The sequence below is a fragment of the Kogia breviceps genome, chromosome 11 (genome assembly GCF_026419965.1).
Source record: "Kogia breviceps isolate mKogBre1 chromosome 11, mKogBre1 haplotype 1, whole genome shotgun sequence".
In the NCBI taxonomy this organism is placed as follows: domain Eukaryota; kingdom Metazoa; phylum Chordata; class Mammalia; order Artiodactyla; family Physeteridae; genus Kogia; species Kogia breviceps.
In genome coordinates this window covers 90,622,940-90,648,705 of record NC_081320.1, presented here as the reverse complement: position 1 = coordinate 90,648,705, position 25,766 = coordinate 90,622,940, and the positions used below count along the sequence as shown (strand labels likewise).

General features: G+C 46.6%; 1 protein-coding gene across 19 annotated transcripts in view; it reads left to right on the top strand.

The window, feature by feature from the left end:
* The first annotated feature begins 22,833 nt into the window (after positions 1–22,833).
* The window catches only part of KCNS3 (potassium voltage-gated channel modifier subfamily S member 3), a 37,159-nt gene continuing 34,226 nt past the window's right edge, over positions 22,834–25,766 (top strand). For 5 of the 19 annotated variants that reach the window (XM_067008079.1, XM_067008072.1, XM_067008068.1 and 2 more), the window contains exon 1: positions 22,861–23,043. The gene's annotated coding sequence lies outside the window, so the exon portion shown is untranslated. Of the gene's footprint in view, positions 23,044–23,628; positions 23,793–24,225; positions 24,246–24,317; positions 24,913–25,766 lie in introns of those variants that run through there. The other 14 variants (XM_067008069.1, XM_067008062.1, XM_067008078.1 and 11 more) reach the window with 10 other exon arrangements.

The following is a 25,766-nucleotide window of genomic DNA, read 5'->3' as shown; positions in this document are numbered from 1 at the left end:
GGTTTCCGTAGGATACTGTTAGACAAAAGTAACACTTAAATTGGTAAACTTTGAGTAAAGCGCATTGCCCTCCATAATGTGGGTGGGCCATATCTAATCAGGTGAAGGACTGAACAGAACAAAGACTGACCTCCCTGAGCAAGAAGGGATTCTGCCCACAGATGGCCTTACAACTCGAACTGAAGCATCGGCTCTTTCCTGGGTCTCCAGCCTGACGGCCCTCCCTGCAGAGTTCGGACTTGCCGGCCTCTATAATCACAGGAGCCAATTCCTTAAACTAAATCTCTCTCTCTGCATATATATCCTATTGGTTCTGTTTCTCTGGAGAATGCTGACTGACACAAATATTCAGTAATTTGTCAAATAAATGCATTTTGCCCGGGCGTGATGGAAGCATTTACTACCACCACCAACATGAAGGCGCACAGTGTGTCTGATACCCCCGTGCCTTTGTCCAGGTTCTTCTGTGTCTGGGGAATGAATGTATAGCATTTTTAAACCACCACTGAAAGCAGCAAGGGGTTATGTGACGGTGCGGTATTTTTTTTTTTTTTTTTTTTTTTTTAACATCTTTATTGGAGTATAATTGTTTTACAATAGTGTGTTAGTTTTCCCTCTACAACAAACTAAATCAGTTATACATACACACATGCTCCCACATCTCCTCCCTCTTGCATCACCCTCTCTCCCACCCTCCCTATCCCACCATGGTGCGGTATTTTTGTCAAAATATAGTTTGGGTGCTTGTCTGTTTCAGTCTTATTATATTCTTTTACTTGTTATTATTATACAGATACCCCACCCTCCAATCCCACCTTGAGGGGCTCTAGGCCAGGACTCAGATTATCTTCCTTTGTATCAGGTACTCAGTAAATCTTTGGTAGAAGAACAAGATTAGCTCAGTTCTTGTACTTTTAGCAAGATCTAAGTTAGTCTTAATTAAATTTTTAAATAGTACTGATTTTTATGTGGTTTAAGACACATGGAAGCAAAGAAGGAAAGAAGAGGTCTCACTTGAAGGCTCTTTCCAATGACCAGAAAGAGCTTCATCATTCTGTTCAAAGCTTGAAAGCTACATATCACACACATGTGTACATTAGAAGCTGTAAGTCTAGACATCTTCCGAAACCCATTATATAAATAAGGATATGGTTTTGGAGAAGTGTCATTGACTTCTGGGTGAAAAGGTGCTTAGCTTGTATTTGAAGTGGCCAAGATGATGGCTCTGGGAGAGAAGTTCTCTCGGGTGATATAAGCCAGCACTTCTTCCTGTAGATAAATAGCGGGTGAAATATACATATAATTTCAAGGAAATTCTTCTCAAACTATTCTAGTCTTTGGCTAATGTCACTGTTTTTGTTTTTGTTTTTTTTTTTAAGTATCTCTCGGGGAAAATTCCTTCAATTTTATGGACCTTAGCTTCTGGGTTTTCTGTTTTCTGAAAATAAGTATTTCTTCTGTAAAAGCTGGTTCCATACCCTTCTTGTTCAGATCTCTGAATTCCAGATTCTCATGTAAAGTCAGATCCTTCCTTCAAGTTAGCTTTTATACCAAAAAAGATAGGAGATAGTAGGGGTATATGATGTCCTATCTTAGGCGATAATCACATATTTTTTAAAAAAATCATACTTGACATCTATTAGAGTTTCTTGTGGAAGAGAGACATCTGCATTAGATCACTGAGATGGTCTGATAGGCCAATTACCTTTCTTTGACTTTGTGGAACCAAATCTGGTTAGAGTGAAATATTGCTAACGTGGCTTATCAGGTCTCTGTCTGCCAGGAATGTACTTTCTTGCACACAGCAGGTCTGATATGGGTGCCTTAGCATCACATATTACCACTCTACAGTGGAAATAATGCTGCAGGAATTAAAAGGCATCTGTTGGTGAGGTTGGCCAGGACACATGAACTATCCTGACAAGCCAACAATTCCAATGACATTTATTTGGTCTCACCACTTAAAGGCTGCCAGTCAGATACTGCTCTATAGTATGGACTCATTAACTTGGATAATATGAAGCTAAATAAATCAAGGTCAAGAGGCTAAATGAAATTCCAGAAGATTAAAGAATTCAACTTTTAAGTCTAATGATTCTGAAATTCTGGAAGACGATGGTAACAGTTTTGGTAACAGTTTTATGTAAAGGTTATAGTTTTATATGCAAATGCTTATAGGGTTAATCTCAAAATATAGGGAGTTATAGATAGAAGATTTCATGGTCTAGACATAGAACTATCATGAGTGATTTGGGTTAAAGAAAGTTATAAGTTAAAAGAAATGTCTATAAATAAAATAAAATAAATAGTTCAATGTCTATCCTATGGCTTGTACAGGCAATGACTTTTTAGAGAGGGTCATTTGTTAAAGAAAGTGCTACAGCTGTTTTGAACTAAGATTTGCTGATTCTTTCTGGTTTCCCTCTTGTCCTACAACTTGACCTACAACTGGACAAATCTAACTTTTAGATTTGTTCTTATTCACCCGGTCTTCAATCTGTCCATTGGCATATTTAAGTAGGTTTCTTTCTGCAAGCATGAAAGTAAATACTCATAAGCAAAAATCCTATTCACATCTTCCAACGCTGTACTTTCTTCCTTCATGAAGGTAAATATTTTTACTTCAAATCTCCTCATGTGGGAAGGAGACTTTATGAAGATTACATCCGCATGGTAAAAGGCGGTTTCACTGGACTCCTCAGCATTTGTAGAGCTTCTTATAAAAAATGGGGTAGGGTGGGGAAGAGAGACCTTATTACAAGATCAGCGCTAGAGGATGTCAATTAGTGTTTGCAATTAAAGTCTAAATCTCAGTCCAAAGAGTACAGTCTCAAATGTTTCTCATTATCTCACAAAACAAACAAACCTCACTACTGAGATATTGGATCATCTGCATGCTACAGGAACAGAAAAATATCAACATCTTAGTTCTTCTGTGGAAATGGACTTGAAGGGTCAACTTTATGTACTATCTTTATGCTGAATTAAAAATTTTGCTTTTCATAAATATTTAAGAGGGTAGATAAATAAAAAGACTGTTGAGATAGTACAAAAAAAGTGAAAACTATCAAGAGTAGGGAGAATAGTTTAATTCCAGATAGATAAAATGTTCACTTCTGAGCTTCCTAGCAGTCAAGGCAGGAAAGGAAACTGTCATGGAGTTTTGTCTGAAGACAAAATTCACAAAAGAAGATATTTATGGCATTAAGTGCTAAAAAGAACTGGTCTTAGAAGGGCCAGTCCATTTTATTGCTCGACCTCCAAACATGGTTTCCTAGAAGATGACGAGATGTGATGATTTTACACTGATTCTCAGTATGAGCCAAGGACAAGATGGAATTGCTCTCAGGGAGAAGTCACCATAGGGAATGAGCTCAGTTGGCCAAATTTCTAACTTCTAGGCAGAAACATCTCTATCAATTAGCTTCCTGGGTATTTGAAATAGCACAGATTCTTTGTGATAAGCCTCACTTTTCAGGTCTCTACCCAAATGCACTTCCTCAAGGGGTGTAACTATCACATCCAACATGGGATTTACGAGTTACTATTGAGACAACACTTCATATTCTTTAGAGCAATAGATGATGTCTGTGTTTGTTTTCCCCAAATGAATGTAGGCTCTGAGGGCAGAAACTTTGTTTTGTCCACAGCTCTATTTCTGGTGTATAGACAGTACTTAGCCTACACTCTGTGCTCAGTTTGAGTGAATTAATTCTTACCTACAAGATACCTAATACTGAAACTTAGTCTCTCCTAGGACTGGACTCAAAAAGGAACACCTCGTATTTCATGTTATTTAGCGCCCGCTAAGTCAGGAAAAGAAACCAAATATTTCAAATTGAATTTCTACAAGAGATGAGGGAAGAAAAGGCCAAAATACAAAGAGAATGCATAGAAGTAGTTTAAGTTAAGCGGAAAATGAATTAGGCCTTGTTATACCTTAAGCATTCTATGAGTAGAGGACTCACTTCACTCACACACACCATAACTTCACTTCACACACCATAACTAACACCTGTTATCAGTTTGAAGTCGCTTACCTATTAATAATGATGTCCCCCCATGGACTGCTCTTGGGATCTGGGCCTACGGTAGGCCAGAAGTCCTCTAGGAATAACTCCAGCTCTGGCTCTTCAGATGTATTCTGAAGCTCAGTTTTGAAGAAAACTGCTTATCTTAAGTACTTCATGAATGGATATTTGTCATCCTTACAAATTCATTGTATTCAGAATTCTACAAGAATCAACTTAGAAATTAATTCCTTTGGTCACAGGTTTAATATAAAGTTTCAAGTTTAAAACAGTTGTTTCAACAGCTTAGCAACTGTGATATAATACAAATCAAGTTAGAGGCAGAAAAATGAGGTCTGAGGATTCCTTCTAAAATCCTAAACACCCATCCAGAGGACACTGTTTTTCTAGATTTTTCAGTTATTTTATCTATAATTTCATTTTATTTTGTCGTTATCTTCTTACTGCTTTCCCAACTTGACTAATGACTCATTAAGACAGAGTTAATATAATAACACAGATTTTCTGTCACTTGGATGTACCCTAACTTCCTTTTTCTTAGAGGTTTCAACTTTAAAGAAATCAATCAATCAACCTCTGGAATATTCTCTTTATCTCTCTCTGGAATATTCTCTCTCTCACTCTGGAGTAGTCCCTCTTTCTCTCTGGAATATTATGTATCTCACTATAGAATATTATTTATTTCAGTATATATGTGTGTATGTATTTACATTTATAGATACCGAGATGACCACATCTGTATGTGAGTCTGAATAAATTTTATTTCTTTACAACAAATTTCTAGCCATAGGAATAAACTCTTCATGTTCTTGAGGCATACTGTCATTGCATTCTGGAACAATGTTGCCAAATTTTATTACCAGCAGCAATATGACGGCACCTGTTTTACCACCCCTTTGCCAACACAGAATCAACTTTGCCAAGACTTTTAATTTAGTGGGTAAGAAATTATAAGTTACTTTAAATCTTTATTTCTAATTTCTGGTGATAAACCTTTTTTATATATAGGATGTTTGTATTTTTGGTAAATTGTAGGTATCGCTTTCCCACCTTTCTATTTGATATCAGTAAGTCATTCACTCATAAGATCTGTTCATTTTAAGAATATTTCTCTTCTGTAATTTGTTGTAATATTCAGTTCTACTTTTGTTAAGCCTCCGTTTCCTGACAGAAAAAAGTGGAGTAGTTCTTGCTTGTCTCTCATGGTAGCTGAAGGACAAATGAGAAAACAGACATAAATAAGAGTGACAGGAAGTGTTATTTAAGGCACAGCTGAATTATGTTATATTACTGTTGTCACCAGATGAACTATCTTCCCATAAGACCAAGAAGAACTTACATTTGGACAACTTCACGGTCAGGGCAACGCAACCAAGTCCTGGCCCAAGCCTGGGTGTGGGTTCTTCTCTGGCTGTAACTGGAGAGGATATTAACAAGCACCTGTCGTCTAAGAAAAATACAACAGTATCCCCTTAGAAAGGATACAATACTCCGCGAATCACCAAGCATCCTTAACTACAAAGCTTATGACTTAATTCCCCCACCTCCATCCCCCCTTCCGCTGCTTTTCACAAAACTCCAGATGGGGAGAGAAAGGAGGTGGAATATCAAAGTCTTTCACTTACATAGAAGCAGAACCCCCAAATTAAAGCTTTCTGAAGCAATGTCTTTTCCGCTTTGGTCGCCCCTGCCCTGCACACCATCTTCCCGGTACAAAGGATCAGCTGCTCCAGGGCTGAAGGAAAGGACATGGTCCTCAGAAGTCAGGATGTGATTTTCAAGCTAAGTAGGGAAGACAGTTGTGAATACAGAGTCATCCACATTGAAAATAGACAGGACGTAGGGATGTGGTAAAAACAAAAAAAAATCGTACCTTTCTGCTGGTTCTTCAACGGTTCACACTGAACGTAAATGTCGTGCTCGTTTTGATAGCAACTGTGGGTTGGCAACATTTGTCTCATAAAGTGAATACTGAGGGATCCAGGCCTGGTACTCCTTCCAGCTTCATTGCAGTAACTACCATAGAGCCACTGGATGTGCGGTCCTGCAGACATTTGCACAGGTGAGGAGACTCCTTTCCAGAAACATTGTGAACCACTGAATGACAGCTGGAAGTGTTGAGAGAATGTAACAAACATACCTAGGAGCACAGCTGGGCTTGCAGAGACCATACCGGAAATCCCCGAGACCATAAAAGAAGAGGGTACCACGACTTGGACAAATAAATGATGATTGACACTGCGGCTCCTGTAGAAGGGGCATAGGGGTCAGAGAGGATGGCGTTAGTCCCAATACCCAAGGACATGTATTTTCACCTGTACGGTGACAGGAGAATCTCAGGTTTGTAGAAGGCTTGGATTTAACACGTGACCCTTGCATGAAGCCTGGACCCCTCGCAAAGGATTATACTCTCACTGAAGTGGTAAGCTAGTAAAACTTTGTTTCCACATAGCACTGAGAAAAGATAACAAGGGAGTTTCTCCATCTGTGACGAAAGTCAGGTAGAAAAGTCTCCCCTGAGCATTTATAATACTAATTTATATACTAATTTATAATACTAAGCCTGTCCTCACAACATGATTTTGGGTTGTAGGTTTTCTAATCCATTTGATGTAGGAAACCAAACTGGGAACTTTATCAAAAGAATGTTCTCCGGCTGAAAATAAACATCTTGTTGTATCTTGCAGAAACAACAAAACCTCTGTGGGAAAAATGCCTTTTCAAACCATTCCACATAGATTCCTACAACCAAAATCCTATTCAAGATGAACTCATGATATAAAGTAACACAACACACAAAGAAATCTTTCAGTTAATAGATAAATAGCAGGATTAGAATTTCAGGTAATGGGGCTTCCCTGGTGGCGCAGTGGTTGAGAATCCACCTGCCAATGCAGGGGACACGGGTTCGAGCCCTGGTCTGGGAAGATCCCACATGCTGCGGAGCAACTAAGCCCGTGTGCCACAGCTACTGAGCCTGCACTCCAGAGCCCATGAGCCACAACTACTGAGCTCATGTGCCACAACTACCGAAGCCCGCGCACCTAGAGCCCATGCTCCACAACAAGAGAAGCCACCGAAATGAGAAGCCCATGCACCACAACGAAGAGTAGCCCCCGCTCACTGCAACTAGAGAAAGCCCACGCGCAGCAACGAAGACCCAACGCAGCCAAAAATAAACTTATTTTTTAAAAAAAGAATTTCAGGTAATAGAACTGTAAGATATAATTCACAAAGTCAATTTTAGAAGCTGTACAAATGTTATTAAACATAAGTCTATGACATTATCACATAAGAGGCACATATGAAAAAGAATCAAAAAGTTCTAGGAATTAAAACTCATTCTTGAAATAAAGTTAATGGAAAATGTAAAAGATTAGACATAGCTGAAGAGAATTTTTATTTATTTATTTGTTTTTGTCTGTGCTGGGTCTCACTGCTGCAGGTGGGCTTTCTCTAGTGGGGTGAGCGCAGGCTACTCTTCGTTGCAGTGCGTGGGCTTCTCATAGCAGTGGCTTCTCTTGTTGCAGAGCACAGGCTCTAGGCGCGCGGGCTTCAGTAGTTGTGGCACATGGGCTCAGTAGTTGCGGCGCGCGGGCTCTAGATCACAGGCTCAGTAGTTGTGGTGCACAGGCTTATTTGCTCTGCGGCATGTGGGATCTTCCCGGACCAGGGACTGAACCTGTGTCCTGAATTGGCAGGGATTCTTAACCACTGTGCCACCAGGGAAGTCCCTAGCTGAAAAGAATTTGATAAGTGGAATGTATATCTAAAGGATTTATTCAGAATGTAACAAAGGGGATTTCCCTGGTGGTCCAGCAGTAAAAAAAATCCACCTTCCAAAGCGGGGGATGCAGGTTCAATCCCTGGACGGAGAACAAAGATCCCACGTGCTGCGGGGCAACTACTGAGGCTGCGCGACTCAACTAGAGAGAGAAAACCCGCACACCACAACCAGAGAGAAGCCGGGGAGCACCGCAACGAAAGATACCGCACGCCTCAAAGAAGATCCATGCTGCAACAAAGACCCGACACAGTCAAAAAAAAAAAAAAAAAAAGTAACAAAGATGCAGGTGAAAAATGTGAACAAAATGAGACAAGGAAAAATAAAGGTTTAACACATGTCCAATAGATGTTCCAAAAAAGGAGAATGGGTAAAGTAATATTTGAAGATACATTGGCTGAGAGTATCGTAGAGCTGATAAAAGACAGGCATCCTCAGATTCAAAAAGTATTACCTGGATATAACATAACTCTACTTGGATATAACATGTTAAGTCAAAGACATTCTTGCATTTTGGTAATTATTCCTGCTTAGGAGTCTCAGGTTAAACTAAAGCATTCTTTACTGCTCCAAACTGACCACCCAAAGCAAAATCAGTGAAGAGAGAGATTAGGCAAAAAATGAGACAGATGGAACAATATGGTATGCTTAATAATCAGCTTTCATCCATAGATTTCTTCAGTTGTGAATTCCTTGTTTAAGAGATTTTTTCCCCCATTCATAGAGTGATATAGCTAGTGTGTCAAGCATGGAGCTTTACGTTATAAAAGTATAAAAATATCTTACCTATTAATTTTTCAGAAGAGAAGGGATAAATAATAGACAAACCTTTCATATAAGCAAGGGCTTGACTGTCTTTCAAAAGTAACTTTAGTGAAGCAGAGATTCTAGAAGGACTTACCTCCTAGGAGAGTACAGATTATATCTGGAAGAGATTTCCAAAGTGGTTTCAGAGTAATGAAGGAGGGGGGGGGTAAAATATCATTTTCTATTTTGTGGTGATTTTGTCCCCAATCCCACCCTGTACACAGGTTCTAAAGTCTTCACGGTTGATGTCTAGTTGGCCTCCAGGGAATGTGGACAAAAAAGAGCTAGTAGGTTACGCCGTCAGTTCTGACAGCAAACAAAAATATTCATACAAGAGGATTCAGAGCCTAGACTATATGTGTATATGAAGAAAATTTACTATTTAGTTTAGGTGCTAGAGCTGATCTGAGCCTAGGTGATGTCTCAGTGTTATGTATGTAGCTCTGTAGCTTTCTTTCTAGTGGTTCGATGAAAGCCTTTGGATAAACTGTTGACCATAAATTCTTTCAAATGTAGATAATGTAGCAAATCTGATTGGGAAGAAAGAAGTTTCCATTAATGACTGAATCATCATAGGATGATACAAAAAAGTTAACACGGAACCATCAAATCTCAACATTTACCTCAAAGGTCATGGACTCCTTGGGTAGGGGTCCAACTCTACCCCTGAGTGGTGCTTGTGTCTGACTCAGCTGATGTCCTTTCCCCAAGAAAGGGCTTGGGGAAGCCAAGGGTGAGACTGCTAATATATTAGTAACTTGGGGAAGATCCCAAACTCCAAGCCTATAGCCACTTCCAAGGCTAAATGTGCCCCTAGAGGGCTTGGGTCACACCTGTACACAAGTGTAGTGGTTGAGGAGAGATGCCCACACTCTCCCAGTGGTCCGAGAGGATGCTGTAGCCACACTGGGCAGACAGGGCCTCATCTATTTTTCTTCCTGAGCCAAATTGGTCTGAACAGAGCCCCAGACACCTTCTTACCCCCTTCTCCCTATTCAGCTTCAGGTGCTAATCTACCAGCCCCCACTTTATAGATGAGAACAATCTTGCCTAAATTACACAGCTAAGGAGAGATGGAGCCAGAATTCAAACTCAGGCACTTGACCCAAGGCCTGTACTCTCAGTCTTTTTTTTTTTAAATAAAAATAGAAAGTTTTGTAGTCTCATTGACCCCATCTCCCTCAGCCTCCGGGAAGTGTCTGGTATACTGTAGGTGCCCAATTATGGCTGTTAAGGAAAAAGTTACTATGATGTGGCAGGGGCTCTGCTGGACCCTTGACACGTATCTCATCCATGTGTCTATCTCCCTCTGCAAAACCCATGGCATCGTCTGTCTGCAACTTCTGGGGATGCTGAGTATCACAAGGTTAAGTACCCTTCAAGGTCACACAGCTCGTGAACAACAGAGGTGAAGTTAAACTCAGTTTTTAGCACTCTCCATGATATTTTGTGGTTTCTATAAGACACATAGCTCCTTTCTGAAGTGTGGGCTGTTCCTTATTGGTAATAGGCAACTGTTTATATACATAAATCCACCCACATGTGAAATCTGTCAATTATGCCATGGCTAGAGGTCTAGGATTTAGTGAAACACTCTACAGATGGCAAATCAGGGCTGTGCTGATACCGAGGAAGCCAGGAAGTATCAGGGATTTGTGGGAAACAGGAGGCCTTTCCGAGCTCTACTTGTGAAATAGGCAATCCTTTGGCATGATTGAAACCGAGTGAGATAACGACTCCCCCTACCCCATGAGAATGAAGGGTAGCCAAGACTGCTCCCAGATCGCGAGGCTCACCGACTACATGCAAGTCCAGATACTGCCTCTGCTATGCGCAGACTCCGCCGCTGTTCACATGATTTTCCCCACATAGTCCAGGGACAGGAAGCTACGTGAGGCAAAGACAAGGGGGGCAGTGAGCCTCTGAATATCACTTTTAGCCGTACCATGCCCAGGTGGACAAGAAAAACCTCATCAGCTCCCGGTAACAGGGGCCCCAGGTCTGAAAACTGAAGCTCCAAGAAGAATTAATCTGTGACCAAAGACAGCACAACCTCTACTGCGAAGTCTGCACTTGAATGCCTTTCCCCGCATCCTGCTTTGAGAAGCATTGAGAGAAATTTACCAAACAGTGTCAGTAAGAGGGGCTGGGCGGGTGAGGAGAGACAGAGATAGAGAGACAGACAGATAGATATGCATAGACAGACAGACACAGACACACACAGATGGATGCAGAGAGAGAGAGAGGGAGAGAGCGATATATCGATATCAAGGACCGGGACTAATCTTCCAACTCCTGTATCTTCAAATGGCCGAGAGCCCTGAGGCCCTGTGGCCTCTCTCAGCTGCAGACCTACAGTAAGAGCCAGGTACAGTTGTTCATCTCACGGCAAGACATGCAGCCAGGTACAAGATGAGGCCCAGCCCAGACTTTTGGCCTTTTATCTCTGCAGACAAGCTCTGCTTTCTGCTTGGCCTTTCAGCACGGACCTGCCCTCAGTGGGGCATGCAATCACTAGGAGAATCCACTCTAGCGGCCCTTCCCCCTCTTCCCAGAAACAAGGCAGCGTCCAGAACAGCTGCCCTGCAAGCAGGCCTCCACCATCTGCTGACTCCTTCCCAAGGCTTCCCTTTCCAGAAACACTGAATGTTGTGGAATGTTCCACAAACACTCCAGGAGAGGCCCCCAAGTAGGGCTGCCAAATAAAATACAGGATACCCTGTTAAATTAGAATTTCAGATAATCTGGGGAATATTACAATGATTATATTTGCAATATTTAGGACATACTTATGGTAAAAATGTATCCATGTTTATCTGAAATTCAGATTTAACAGGGCATCCTGTATGTTTATTTGCTAAATTGGCACCCCTATTGCAAGGTCTTGGTTTTGCTGAGCAGGAAAGGAAAACTAGGATGAAAAAGAATATATATTTATCCAAATAAAACAAAACTTTTCTGCACCTTTTGGTTCGATGTGCATATTAAACGGGCAGCTGAGAAAGACCTGTGAGATATTTGGCCAAGGCTGAACGGAATCAGCCTGGGAGCGAGTGAACCTGACTATGTGTGTACACATAGAGAACACCTCTCTCCTTATTGGAATAAGAACTTTCCATGGCAGGAATCTGTCATGGGTTAAGACCCTTTCAATGAGGACCTGCTATTTATACCAGGAATTGTGCAAGGGACTGGGGATATGGGGGTGAAGTTAATCTCCCCTGGTAACCCAGCCCCTAGGCTGTTGTGTGAGATCTGAAACTGGCTCCTGCACACGGAGGTCAAGGAGAGACCAATGAAGGGGCAGACCACTCCGGACTGGTAGGCGGCAGGTTTAATAAGCAAGGGAACTTACATACCAGGCTTGTCTTGGGAGGCTGCAAGACAAGTAGGTTGCCACACCTGCCCCCAGGAATCTTAAAAGTTTATATAGAGGCCTTAATAGGGTTCAGTCATGTACGTTGTCCAGATGGTCTCAACAGTACAGGGCTCTGTCAAGTCTCTGTCATTGGAAACGATTCCCACTGGCAACAGTGGGCCTAGTGTACCTTCCAAGGACAGGGAGGGGGTGAGGCTCTGTCCTGAGGGCAGTGTGAGAGTTCATTGGGGGGAACCGTGGCAGAGCCCGAGCCATTCTGGATGAATGTAAAATTGATCCAAAACACCCTGGACACTGTCCCAACTGAGATCCTTCAATGATACCCTTTCCAGGGGTGGGAGGAAGCTCTAATTTGGCAGGTCTAGTAGCTCTGGGCTTCGGGGTCATGAAAGTGCTTCATTCCTTGTCTTGAAACTCATCAGCTGTGTGACCTTGGGAAGGTTACTTAACTCTTCTGAACTGAGGGGTTTTTTTTTGTTTTTAATCTGTAAAATCGGGATTTATTGTGTCACTATGTTCTCATGTAAAAAGTGCCTGGCAAATTAGAGACATACACTCAAGAAAGTATATAAGAAACTCCCTTCTCTCCTTCCACCTCCAACTTCTACTTGGAAACATAAAGATTCCCTAAATGTGTGTGTGTGTGTGTGTGTGTGTGTGTGTGTGTGTGTGTGTGTGTGAGAGAGAGAGAGAGAGAGAGAGAGAGAGAAAACTATTCAGTGTAAAACAAGTGATCGTTTCTCAGTATTTTAGCAAGTTTTTCAATACTTTGCACGAGGAATTTTTTACATTAAAAAATGCCCAGGAGTAGCAGAATTAAATCATCTTGGGCAGTTAAGTGAGAAAAGAAGGACATAGATCTTCATACTTTCTGTGCCCATGGAAAGCCTACTGGGAGTAAATACAACAGAATGGTAAATTGAGGATTTTTCCGTGTAGGATTAAGAGAGATTTGAATTTTCGGAGGCTGTAATCCTGCGCAGGTGCAATGTTAGGAGGCGGCCACAGGGCGGAGCCTGTGCCCCTCCGATGGCTTTTAGGAGGCGCCGGGAGGTGCTAGTGAACAACTTGAACGCAGAGAGCAAGCAGAGTGAGACCTGACCGTCCTGGTTCCTGGAAGGGCCCCGCAGTGAAGTAACACCTGTCCTGAGCCCTCCTTTATAACATTCGCTGGCCCCATTTAGCGAAGGCGAAGTGCCTACGGGAGGCTGGGACTGAGAAAGGTGTTCTGGGATCTGAAGGGTGTGGCTCAGAGGCAGGAGACCGGGCACCCTCTGCCCTGTTGCGATAGCTGGGGCTCTTCCTCCGGCCCCTACATATCTCTAGGAACTGAAGTGCAAGGCAAAGTCCCACAGCACCGGTCGGAAGCTGGAGGCTCCTGGAGATTCGGGAAGGAGGCTCAATGAAGGCGAGACTAGGCACCTGGCTGAACAGAGATGCTGCAGATCCACCCTGAGCCACCTGAGCGAGAAGAGCCCTGGGGAGAGGCGGCGGGGAAAGCGCGCACACACACACATACACACACACACACACACACCACACACACACACACACACCACATACACCACACACACACACACACACACACCACACACACCCCCCCACACACACACCACACACATACACCACACACACACATACACCACACACACACACACACACACACATACCCCCCACACACCCCCCCCACACCCCCCACACCACACACACACACCCCACACACACACACATACCCCCCCACACACACCCCACACCCCCCACACCACACACACACACCACACACACACCCCCCACACGCGCACACGCACACACGCGCACACGCACACACGCACACACACATACCCCACACACACACCCCACACACACCACACACACACACCACACACACCACACACACACACCACACACACCACACACACACACACCACACACACACACACCCCACACCGCCCCCACACACACACCACACACACACACACACACCACACACCACACACACACACACACCACAAAATGCTTGTTTTTTTTCCTTTCTCTCCTCCTTGCCCTAATATAGGGAGGCCTTGCTCCTCGAGAAGAAAGGGGGGTGTTGGGAAAGAGCAGTCACCCCTTCCACTCCTAGGCGTCTCTGACTTGGGTCCCTTCAGCCTCAAGACCAGCCGGGTCCTGGGGGAGTGGAAGCTGCGCATTGGCTATCAGACTATTGCCCGTTTGCCTCTTTTATTTCAAACGATCTTGGACTTTCAACAAACACAACTACCTGACAGGTTGTGGCATTTCCCCGGGTGTCAGTAAGGGCAGAAAAGAGCCATTTGATGGGATGAGGCTGAATTGATGATTGGAAAAGAAAGCCTCTTCAGGTTTATTTTTGAGTTCCGATTAGAATGCTCACTGCTTGAGAGCAGGGATTAAGTTCCTTCATCTTTGTGTTTTCCAAAGTCCTTAGCACAACATGCAGTGCTGAGCAAGCTCTCAGAGGAAGGGGATCAGAGCCAGGGGGTAAGTTCGAGGAGACATCAAAATATCCAAGCAGGGATTGAGTCAATTGACACACTCATTTAGGGGAACAGCCCTGGAGAGAGGACAGAGGCTCAGGTAGGAGCTTAACTCACGCTCTCATGGAAGTATCCCCCATGAAGGTGAGACCTCATGAAGTCCAAACTGCCCCCCTCCCACACTCATCAGGATTTTCCTTCTGACCCTGAACCCGTATGGGGGAGGGAAGGGGATCCTCCTCTTCCCGCTTGGCCATGAGTGCACCTCTATGGTCAAGGATTGACTTACCGAGCTTTCTTGCTCTTGCTTGTTATGACTCAGCATTCCACTTCCAGCTCAGGATACAAGGTTATTGAAAATAACTCATATAATAGTTTAGTGCTCTGATGAAGGAGAAATCTGGGGCTTTCACAATCTCAGGGAACCACCGGAGCTCTCACCACGTGTGGATACGAAAATGTACCTGTGTGTGGCTGTGAGTGTGTGTGATGCATATGTGCAACTTCCTGAGAGTATGTGTGTGCCCCATGCAGGTGTGTGCATGCAACTGTACAGGTATGTGGATGAGGGTGCGTGTGGACCCAAGTTCTGTACAGCAGATTTACAGTCCTAGAAATCTACCTACTAGTTCAGAAGGTAGAATTTTCTAGACTTTTCAGTCCTAAAATGATCTAAGCCCAAACATTGATTTGGGTCTCCTGGTTGTGAAAATACCTGCGATGCAATGCTGTACCACTGTGAAACTTGACATTTCAGAAGCTAAAATAAATCCTTGAATTCTGGAAGGGTCTTATGTTTTAAAAAATCTCATAAGATCCTTAGGAACTAAATAAAATAGTAACTAGGTTTAATATTAAGTATTTGTTGTATCAGTTGAGATTAGAATTGGTTGCATTAATACACATATACACACATAGTCCTACAAATAAATTGTTTATTTTTCTCTCAGGTAAAAGAAGTGTAGCCCTTGACATTGATATAACAGCTCTGTGAACTGGTGAGGGTCCCATATTTCAGTAGCTCACACTGCACCATCCCTAGGATGTAATTTGTCCTCTTGGATCAAAATGGCTGCTAGAACTCCAGCCATCTCATCCACAATCTAGACAGGAGTTGGAGGAAAGTAGAAAAAAGGGCATACCTACTCTTTTAAAAAAGACTCTCTGGAAACATCTTCAAATACCACTTGGCCTTACATGTTACTGTCTAAAAGTTGGTATGACTACTCTAGTTGCAAGAGAGGCTGGGAATAATAATGTGTTTGGTTAGGGATGTGACTGCCCTGTAAATAAAAATTGAGCGACAAGTGGCAGTCCCTATCGCATTCTCTAGTGCTCTATTTCTCAATTATATTATCCTGCTAAGTTATCTTCACTCCCTGCCTGGTGCTTAAGGCAGGCGCTTTCATCCCTCTGCATTGTGAGTTCCTGCAGGGAGGGACCCTGTTAGCAATCATTCTGATCCTTTCTCTTCAGCTCCCTTCTTTAGCTTGGTATCTGGCATATTATTCAGCTCAAAATCCCCATTTTACAGGTGAGAAAACTGAGCCAAAGGGAGATGGGGTGACTTACAATGCCATTTCAATTATGAGTGACAACATTTCTTGTTATACTAAGAAGAAGAGAGATCATTTTTCCATGTGTTTTTTTCCCTTCAGCAAGGAAAACATGAAACCAGTCAGCACGAGGTAGGTCTTTGCAATAGGGTTCGTTCCCACACGACTCCTAGCAGTGTCCCAGCCTCTGGTGAGAATACCTCCCGCCCGTGGCTACATTCCCTTTTGTTTTCTTCTCTGTTGGCATGAACTTCTACCGGAGCAGGCATGATGATACATGCTTTACATATATGATTCACTTTAATTTTTTAACTCTTTGAGATAGGTGTCTGTTCTGATCACCTCCTATTCACCACACTGGTGAAGGAGAGATTCCCTCCGCCCCCCCACTAAATATGAGATGGCTGAACACATGACCCCTGACACTGGACTGGTGAGGCTGACTGCAGCAGGTCATTGCTCACATATACTCACAGCCCTGGGGAGGAGGGCGCCGCATGCCAAGCAGGGCGACACAGGGCTGCATTCAGGAGTGGTGTCAACCCGCAGGCTTTGGGGTGACGAGAAGATGAAGTGACTCTTGCTTTCCACAGGAGGATGCTATTGGCTAGTTTGAGTAGTTTTGTGAAGTGGCAGGGAGGTGAAACCCATTAGGCTGAGGACCCAGTGGAGTAAAGCTGGTCCTGCTGATATAGGAGAGCTACCCAGGAGGGAAGCCTTCCCCATTGGGTGGGGGCATATCTGGCTGGAGCAGGGGAACTCATGGCTAAGCTTCTGCGGACCTGTGAAGTTCAACAATGTTAAGGCAGCACATGGCATTTCATAAACGGGGGGTACAATACAGTGTAATTATCCTCATTCTACATGGGAGGAACTGAGACCCGGGGAGGGTCAAGGTGAGACAGCCAGTAGAATGCTTCCCATCCTTTTTTTTTTTTTTTTTGGTGGTACGCGGGCCTCTCACTGTTGTGGCCTCTCCCTCTGCGGAGCACAGGCTCCGGATGTGCAGGCTCAGCGGCCACGGCTCACAGGCCCAGCCGCTCCGTGGCACGTGGGATCTTCCCGGACCGGGGCACGAACCTGCGTCCCCTGCATCGGCAGGCGGACTCTCAACCACTGCGCCACCAGGGAAGCCCCCCATCCTTGATATTGCTGTGTATCACATCATTATCTTATTTGAACCCAACTCCCACCCTCTGGGGGAGCATCTTTCCAAGGACAAGACTGAGGGTCAGAGAGAGAGAGGTGAAATGCTCCAAGTCACCCAGTTAGAGAGTTAAAACTCAGCATGCTGAGTCCAGGGTGCTTCACCTGCTGGCACAGCTGCCTGTGGTGTTGGCCCTGAATCAGGGGGGTGGTCACAACCTGCTGGCTCCCATATCTCTGCTTAGCATGTAGCGTAGGACATGACCTTGGGGCCGCAGATGGGAACATCAGCAGTGTTTCTATAGCTCTGAGAATTCCTTAAGGACAGGACAAGAGACTGGACTGAACTCTTCAGGTAAGGGTGTTTTTGTCTGTTTGTTTGTTTTGGTTGCTCTGTGGGGAAATAACGACTAGGACCATTAACTTAAGCATATGCATCTCCAGGGGTGATATTCAAAATACTCATCAACTGCTCGAAAGACTGTCAGTTCTCACTGGGTCAGGCATTAACCCTCAGTTGGTGGATGGTGGAAATTTCTGGGGGCTCCTGGAGAAGGGGCTGGGGCAATGGGAAGGATACTCAGGAAGCTTGCGGGGCAGGGCTACTTACCAACAAGTATAGAAATATTTCAGTATTTCTGTATCAGCCCCCTCTGGACTCTACGACCAGCAATCCTGGTAATATATTTACCACCCTCAATTCTTTCCAGGTCCGTAAGGTGATACGTGTGGGGTTCTTCGTCCCAGTGTTTTTTATGGTGGTGGGGAATTTGGGCTACTCTGGGTGCCTGTCATTGGAGAGTGGATGACATACACAGTCATAAAGTAGAGATACACACAGACCAACAGGGATGGAGGTAAAACCCATCCCACCGTGTGGAATGAAACACATGAGAAGACTGAGATAAAGGGCAAATGACTATTTGCATAAATTTAAAATGTATGCGTTCAAAACAACCATATACCCATTTTGCAAGGGCGCATGGAAATGAAGGCGATCAAAAGCTCGTTAGAATGGCAGCCTATGGAGAGCGGGGTGACGGTGCAAGCGTGGAATGGGGAATAAAGGCAAAATAAACATTCAGAACAGGAGAAGGCCGTGTGTGTGCGAATGATGATAATATGCTGTTACTGAAGAGTACGCGAGCAGCCTTCTGCAACCAAGGGAAGGAAAGAAAGATGACTAAGTCAGTCCAGCTGACCCACACTCATAGGTCACTGAAACTGCATTTAAAGAGGAAGAGTGGATGCATCCAAGAGTGACCTGCTACTTACTGCCAGCAGAGCAGGGCACTTACTTCCCCTCTCGCTCCTCCAGAAATATCTTTTGGTTCCTTCTCTCCATCATATCTTGATAGGGCAGAACTGCCTCCAAATTATTGTGATGAGAAGCTATGATTTTTTTTTTCAAAAGAAATTTTAATAGAAAATTTCTCCTGTTCCAGCAACGGAACAGGTCACTTCCACTGACATCCCATTGGAAAGATCTCAGTCGCATGCTCTCCCCTAGGGACATGGGAAGCTTGGACATGTAGACTTTATCCTGGGCAGCAATGTGTCCTGTAGGATGACCAACTGTCCTGGTTTGCCTAGACAGAGGAGGTTCTTAGGACACTAGACTTTCAGTTTTAAAGCTGAGACAATCCCAGGAAAACCAGGAAGAGTAGTTCACCCTACTACCTAGGTAACCATTGGAGATACTATTAATGAGGAAGCCGAAGAGAAAAGATCATGGGGTTGTTCCTAGCAATCTCTGTCATGGAGAAACTCTCTACTCTTCTAGCTGTAAATAAAGACTAGACCCTAAGTTCCATCATACAAATGAAGGATTATTAAAACAGGTGCAAAAAAAAAAAAAAAAAAAAAAAAAAAACAGGTGCAGAATTCCCCCAGAGGAAAACCCACCAGGTTGACATATCTGATATTTGGTGCCTCTGAGTTTGCTTCCCTGCACCCTCCCTGAAGTCTGAAGCCTTGTCATCCATCCATCCATCCATCCATCCATCCATCCATCCATCCAATCACCCACCTTTTTATTCTTAAAGCAGTCACAGAACATCTGTAATGGGCGAGGCTTTGAAGGTACTGAGCTGAATAATACCACATAATATCAGCCTTCAAGGAGCTCACAGTTTAATAGAAGAGACTCATTCCAAGCAGGAAACACCACTACAGGAGTATAACTGTACCAAGTATAATGAACCCAGTGGAAGGAACAACTAAACATGATTTGTGGGTTAAGGGAAAGGGTCACAGAATGGGTGATAATGATACTGGAGGCTGAGCTGGCATTTGCCAGGTAGAGAAGGGGGCATTATAGAAACAGAGTGTAGGTATAGGGCCAAGGCCTCAGAGGGCACACATGAGCACAGGGGAAAGAAGGAGCTGATGTGCCAGGCTGGAACGTGAGTGGACAGTGTGTGTGCCGGGGTGGCAGAAGATGTGTAGGAATGCGCAGGACGGAGAGAAAATTGTGAAGCGCTCGACACTGGCTAAAATGACAAGTTTTGGCCAGATTATGAGCAATTTGGAATTCCACCCCTTGGAGTATTTTTATGACCTGACTTCTCAGACAGAGCCTTTACTGTGCTAAAATGTATTATATGTATTGACAAGTGGAATGCAGTATGTGTGTGCCCAAAGCCTTTGACCATGGCACAGGTGTTCCGTGGAACTCACCTTGGGGGTCCTCAGAGGATACCTCCAAGCACTTAGGCGAGTGTTCCTTTGTGCCTGGAGACTTAAGCCATATTCTGTCACAGGTTTTTTTTTTTTTTTTTTTTTTTTCTTTAATAATGTGTAAACGGTGTCCCTTTATCTGTAGAACTGTAAAAATTTTAGAAGTGGCAAGGACTTTGGAGATCATCTAGTCCAAACCCAAACAGAACTGGAGAGGAGATATCACTGAGATGTTCAGAGGCAGAGGTGGATTAGAATTCAAGTCTTTGGACTTGAAGATGATAAATATTTAAGGCACTTTCAGAATAAAAATAATATAACAGGGCATTTAAAGTAAGCATACAAATGACTTTGTGAAAGAAGAGTGATCATTGTAGCAATAATCTGGAATGAAAGAATTCTAGATTTGGTCTTGAGCTTCCTGGCATCCAAGCAAAGAGATCAATGTGATAGTTTATATGTTTCTTTTTACCTGATAGAAGGTAACAGAGAAATAAAGGATGATGGTCCCGTCCAGAGCAGACGGGCCTGAGCAGACCCATGACAGAGCCTTCAGTCATTCACTGCATAAACATGCAGACCCTACGGAAGGTCCCGGAAATTCAGTCTTCACGGCACTCATTGCCTGGTTGCACATAAACAATTAAATTCAATATGGCAGCTGCTATGGTAGTTGCAAAGGGAGAGGAGACATGTAACTCAGGACAGGAAGGGGGTCTTTCCAGAGGGTAGTAATTATCGATTGAATGGCATCCCAATACAAAGGGAGTTTGTTGAATAAAGAAGGGTTTGGCGGAGGGTATTCTAAGCAGAAGGCAGGGAAACGAAAAAGCCTGGCGTGTTTGGGGAATGGCAAGTGTTTAATGTGCTCATATTGGCTGGGTAAAGACTAGCAAGTGAAAGGCACCAACTGAATAAATGTTCACCATCATTACTAATACCGCTTCACTCTCCAACTTCCCACCAGAGATGAGAGCCTCTTCATATCCACAAGTAGACCTGTTCCGCATTTGAAAAGCAAATTAGCACTTCCCTTGCCTCCAGGGGTGACGCCCAGCTGTTTTCTGTCCTTTGGACTTTAGTGAGAATGAAAGGTCAAGGGCTGCTTTGGGTGGGGAGAGGGCAGGGAGTACAGGGACCTGGAGGTAAGTGGGTGAGAGAGGGAGACCCTGAAAATGAGATGTGTCCAGAGCAAGGAGAATAGGGGGCCCTGGAAGACAGGCTGCACAAAGCCCACATTTGCTTGAGACGCCTCCACTGACTCTGGGAATCTTCTCTGAAACCAGGCGGGGTAAGCACTATCCTCAGCTGGTGATTAACCCCTTACAGCCTAGTGCATGGCTTGCCCAGACGCTTCCCTGTGGGCAGGGTTAGTGAAAACAAGATGGGGTGTTGTATCATGCGGCAAAAAGACATTTTGATGGGGTGGGAGGTGGGTGTGTGGAAGGAGGGAGATCAGAGCATGTCAGTCAGACAGATCCATGCATGCACCGTGGTGATGGGAGACTGAGGCCAGAGGAAGGGGCTCTAGACACAGGGGGTGAGAGTGTGGCTGTGTGTGTGTGTGTGTGTGTGTGTGTGTGTGTGTGTGTGTGTGTGTGTGTGTGTGTGTGTAGGAGTGCATTCAACACTTGGTCTGGCTCAACCTTGGTAAACTTTCAGGGAACAGACATGCTTTTTATTGTCCACGCAATGCTTTCCTGTTTCTTATTTCATTGGCTTCATATGATCACCCTTTGAGGGAGAAACTTTTCTTGCAGATGAAGAAACCAGGGCTGAAAAGCTAAGTGACTTGCTTGCAGGGCTCCCAACAGGGTACAGCAGGATGAGAACCCAGTTTGTCTGACTCTCAAATCTGTGCCCCTTCTACCCCGTCCCCCCAATATGCCCAGAGTGGAGGCCTGACCTTTCTATGCTCAGCTTTTCACAGATACAGATAGCGGGGGCCCTTTCCGACCCCCCCCCTGTGCACCTTCCCTCCAGTTCATACGTGCCATCCAGACCCTGTGAGAAGGACCTCACTCCAGACTCTTCTGCACTGCAGATGCCTTCTGCAGTGCTTAGAGATTCGGAACATAGTTCATTTTCAAGTAAACAATGCCAGACTTTTGGGATAAGCTTGGTGATTTAAAAATGATTTAACAGCTAACTGCTGGAAGAGACCTGGAAGCATTCTTCTCAGGTGCTGACACAATGTAAACATATTTTTAGAATAATCTTAGATTTGATGCTAAAGGTGATGAATGGTGCATGAAAATTTACCTTTCCAGCTGCTTGCTAACAGCAGTGTAGACAAATGCTTTGGCCCCTCTTCCACAGAAGAGGGCGCAGGCTTGGGGCAGCTAAAGGACAATGGGATCAGGGTCAGAGGGCCCCCAAACACCTGTTCTCCAGTCACCTGAGCCCCCCACCTCGCCTTCTATGAGCCAAATGAAAATGCTGGAGGCTGAGGGAAGGCGGGTTTTCTCTCCTCCTCTGCCATTCCTGCCTGATGCTACCCTCCCCTCTAGCCAAACCTCCCTGTAAGGTGCAGGTTTGACCTTCTAGAAGCCTACCAGATATTGCTCCCTTACCTCTGACTCCCACTGTGGGCTTTGATCGAACAAAAATGACGAGAAAAACCCAAAGACACCATGGGGTACTTCGATGAGGTCAGAGAAAGTATCTTTCACCTTTTCCATACATCTCTTTGCCCCCATCCCCTCCCCCCGTGGGCCTGGCTCAGGGTCTGGAACTTAACTATGTGTGGTCTTGCTAGGTGCTGGTCTGAGGCCAGTGATCAGAGGGTGCTGGGTTGGGGGCAGCTGGCAGATTGCCTGATGTGGGGCGGGAACCCAAGGAACACTGGGCTCCTACAGCTTGGCGCAGCTGGCTCTGAGGAATTATTGCAAGTCTGCACAACTTAAAAATCTGCAGTTTGGGGGCGGGCGGGGGAGCGCGGGGGTGGGTCCCCGAGCGAGCGTCCCATTTCTCCTCCGGGCGGTTCACTGAGCGTTCTCGCTCACTGCAGAGGAGCGGGCGATGCCTGCGGACCACACGCCGGCCTTGCTGAAGTCCTGGTTCGTTCCTCAACCTCGGCAGAAGGCATCTTCCTCTGACCTTCGGGAAGGGGCCGGACTCGTCCTCGTTCCGCTCAGTGCATACGTCCGCCGCCTCTTCTGATCTGGTAAGTCGAGGAATGGAGCGGGTGAAACAATTCTGCACTGTGCTTGAGTCTTCAGGCAGCCGAGCTGGTGGTGGTAAACAGGCAGGACCTGGGTCTGTTTCCTCCTTCGCACTTTGTTTGAAAACAAGTTGGGGGCCGCGATACTTACTAGGAAAATCCCGGCAAATTCGCAGGGCTTTGCTTGGGAGGAGAGGCGGTAGCCGGAGCCGCCGGGGCCGCAGAGGAGGTCACCTGTCTCCCACAGGTTCAAGGTGCTCCCAGCCCCGGAGGGCTCGCAGGTGGGAGGCGCGGGGCGCGCTCCGGCTCCCCCCCGGACTGGGCGCGCAGCTGCACGGGTGACTCTGCACTTGGGTCTGGGCGGGGGCGCGCGCCCCGCTGGGCCGCCTCTGTCCATCCAACAGTTCGCCTGTCGCGCGGCCTGATCCCGGCAGCCAGCAACCGCCCGCGGCACAGCGCCGCGCCCTCGGCCTCGGGAGAGCCGACTGGGAGCCCGGAGCGAGGCGGCGTGCGGAGCTGGGACCAATGGGGCGGCGGCCGACCGGCCGGCCCCGCCCCGCCCCGCCCCGCCGGCGGCTCCCGGGCGCCGCGCTCCTGCCGGGCGGGACGGACAGACGGACCGACGCGGGCCGCCCGGCTCTCCTCGCCGCCGCCGCGGCGGGCGCAGGGCCGCGCGGAGACGCCTGATCCCTGCAGCGCCGGCGGGCGGCGTCGCCGAGCGGAGCCAGGCAGAGGCGCCGGGACTCCTGCAGGTACCTGCTTGTGTCCCCTCCTCCCCGTGCGCTCGGGAGACTTCTCCGTGCGACCCCGCAACTTTCCCCGCGTTTTGCTGCCCAGCCCCGCCGTGGCCCAGGTCACGGGTGCACGACCCCGCAGAGCTACACCCGCCGGGGACTTTGCATCCTGCTGGGCGCCTGTCTCCGGCGCTGTCCACCCTCCGGTCCCCAGACCCGTCGTTGCTGGAGTCCTAAGGATCCGCCTGTTGCGCGGGCTGCCGGCAGCCGAGGCAGTGTCTGGGTGCCTCGGAAAGCCGCAGGGAGGGTGTCTAGAATCCGCTCTTGAGCGCGGGGTGGAGGACGGATGGAGGCGGGAGAATGGAGCAGCCGGGGAAAGGCGGCACTTCGCGGAGGGGCATCCCTGGGGCGTTTCCTTAGCCGGGAAGCCGTTCCTTCTCTTCCTCGAGAGGAGGCGCTTTCCTGACGAACGTAAGTGCTTCCCAGCCCGCCTGCTCCGCCTTCTCCCCTGTCATTCTCCCCTCCCCTTTGCCCTGCAGCGGTGCGAGGCGCCCCGCGACAGTTGCTGGGAAGAGGGCACCCAGGGCCCTTGCTCTGGTGCCGCGCTGCGCCCAGGGACTGCCGGCGCGCTCCGAGTGCGAGCGGCTTGGGGCTTGCAGGGCCCGTGTTGAGTCGCCCGCAGACTGCGTTTGGATCTGTGGTGGCGATGGGAGTGGGTGCCTCGGGGTCGGGAACTTTCCTTTCCCGCGCCTCTCTGGGTGGCTGCCCGACTTCTGCAGGTGAATGCGCTGGCGAGCGAGGCAGACCTGCCGGCGGGGGCCGCGGCGAGGCGGGCTGGGCGCCTTTCGCATTGCAGGGATCACTCTGAACCGCCGCACGCGCCGCTTCCCCGGCTCTGCCTCTTGTCGCTTGTGCCCTTGGTGTCTCCAGCGTCTCGGCGGGGGACACTGAGCCGGTGGTCTAACTGAGGCAGCCCACGACTGGGGTGGACGGCAGCAAAGAACTACGTCCCCCCGCGGGAACGGCCCTGGGGCCCTGGTTTGATGCTGGCGCGTGGTGGTGGGGTGTTCCTCCTCGCCCTCCTGGAGAGTAGACTCTTGATTTTTGTCTTTCATGACACCCTCCGAGAGAGGAGCAGGTGAGAAAAACCGGATGAGCAAACCTTCCCCTCCCTTTTCATGTATTTACTTAAGTGATTTGCATAAGCGCTGGCTTGAACTGTATACGTTACCCCTAGTTCCTCCCCTTTCTAGACTACTTGCAAATACCTGCCCAGGTAAACAGGCAGCAAGCATCTTCCTGAGCACCTGCCCCCTTGCTAAAGTCAGATGATGCCCTAGTGCCTCTCTCCCCACATGTCTCAGGCTGAGAGAGGGTGGCATTTTTTTTTTAAAATTTATTTATTTATTTATGGCTGTGTTGGGTCTTCATTTCTGTGCAAGGGCTTTCTCTAGTTGTGGCAAGCAGGGACCACTCTTCATCGCGGTGCGTGGGCCTCTCACTATCGCGACCTCTCTTGTTGCGGAGTACAGGCTCCAGACGCACAGGCTCAGTAATTGTGGCTCACGGGCCCAGTTGCTCCGCGGCATGTGGGATCTTCCCAGAACAGGGCTCGAACCCGTGTCCCCTGCATTGGCAGGCAGATTCTCAACCACTGTGCCACCAGGGAAGCCCGAGAGGGTGGCATTGATTCTGTGGTTGAACTTGGTGTGCTGGGCAGGCCTCATTCTACCCCTGTTGTAAACTGCTTGAGGACACTGATTCACTCAAGAGTGTATCTACAACCAGCCCGCAGTGGCTGGGCCAGTCCTTGGTCACACCCAGAGCATGGTGAAGTTTCTGCCTCCCAGTCTATTCTGTTTTTCCTCACCAGATTCGTTCCTTCTCCTGTTTTAATATTAAATTAACCATTTCAGAACTAGGAATTGTCAATATTAGGGTAGGGAGGAGACGATACTGAAGTACTCAAGAATTCTGAAGCCAGAGCATGTT